Source organism: Telmatherina bonti, assembly GCF_933228915.1.
Source record: "Telmatherina bonti genome assembly, chromosome: 6".
Classification (NCBI taxonomy): Eukaryota; Metazoa; Chordata; class Actinopteri; order Atheriniformes; family Telmatherinidae; genus Telmatherina; species Telmatherina bonti.
In genome coordinates this window covers 33,539,989-33,541,659 of record NC_136624.1, presented here as the reverse complement: position 1 = coordinate 33,541,659, position 1,671 = coordinate 33,539,989, and positions in this window count along the sequence as shown.

Sequence of the window (1,671 nt, the reverse complement as noted above, 5' to 3'; positions counted from 1 at the left end):
TCTCCGAGGAGGACACAGGGTTAAGAGCGATGAAGATGCCGTACAGAGACCTGGAGGGAGGTCCAAAAAATTACGTCCTATCCAAGTTCAGACTCTGGAAAAAGAAGGAAGAGAAAAAAAAAGGGTTAAACCCTGGAAATAAACTGAGACCGTCCAACTTTTCTCAAGTTTATTCATTTGCTGAACATAAATAATTCTGAAATCTGCAACTTTCTGCTCATAGGACATAAAGTATGCAAAAACCAAACTCTAAACATGAAAAGAAAAACAAATAAGTTAAAAAACATTTTTAAAAAGAAGTGCTGGCGAAACAATTAACAAAGCAGAATCAGTGAGGGGGTACATCACTACTCTCCTGCTTTGTCTGCATTCCAAGTACTATAATGATTTCAGGCAATCCCATATGATTTCAGTCAGCAGAAGTGTATAATAAAGAGTCTCTCTGTTCTCTCTGCCAGCCTGAATTTAGCCAGCCTTCCCACAAACAGCCATCCACAACATGGGCACTTTTAACCCTTTATGAGAACAGATGCACGCAGTACCGTTGTCACCACGGCGATAACACAAACCCACTTTCCTCAGGCTGCTGACAGCTTTTGATGAACCACTTTTTTTTTCTTGTCTTTCAAGAGTCACATTGTCAAGGAAGATAAATGTTCAGCACATCCTTCATCTTTCTCGATGACTCCTGTCCCCTTCAGTGATTTCACGAGTGGGCGGAGCTAAACTCTCTGGTTGAACTGCGGTAAATACAGCTCAGCCAAAGAATGTCTTGTTGTTTCGGGGCTTGCTTCAGCATGGGAATCAAACACCCGGGATTGGGTAGGAGTCAATGTGTGAGAATGAGTTTATAAATGTCCTACATTGAACTACAACAAAGTAAAACTGAAACATACATGTTAAAGTGTGCAGAATAAAAAAGAAAAGAAGATGGATGCACAATCTGGCATTTAAAAGCAAACCGCATGTGGCACTTTTCTTTCTGTTTGATGCTGCAAGTATCCAAAAAGCTGAGCAGCCAACAACATCCCAGCTCCTCTTAATACCTGTCAATACCTGAATGCAGTGAATTGCTAAATGCCATCAATATGGCCTGCTACAGAAGTAAATTTGCATCTGAAATGTTCTGTTTTCCATTTCTCATTGGTTCTGGTCCCTTCTGACCACACCAGAGGTACTTCTACAACACTGGTAAACTAAAAGATACAAGATGGGGTGAGCTAATACTAAACACAGGGTGAGTTAGAGTTCTCTCTTAAAAGAAATAACAGGGTTCTAGATGGTAGAGAGGGGGACCAGCAGTGTACTGGGACATGAACAGATCATTATGAAAGTGCGAAAACTCTCATCGTTTTATTCTTGGACTCTCATAAATAAGTTGTAAATTAACTGGATTTATCCACTGAATTTAACGTTACTTTATATACTTTAAACTATACTTTATAGAAAAGTACTAATATCACACTCTACAAACTTTTGTTACAAGCAAACACTATGTACTGATAACATGTATGACTCACTAAACAAGAACGGTAACCTCTTTATCAGTAATAATTATCATTTTAAGTGTTGGATTCTGTTGTTAATATACATTTAGGACAGTGGGACAAGTAGAGAGCATAAAATTCCAGGAAATAAACACCCCAGAGGATCATTTCTGGTCAGAGACCA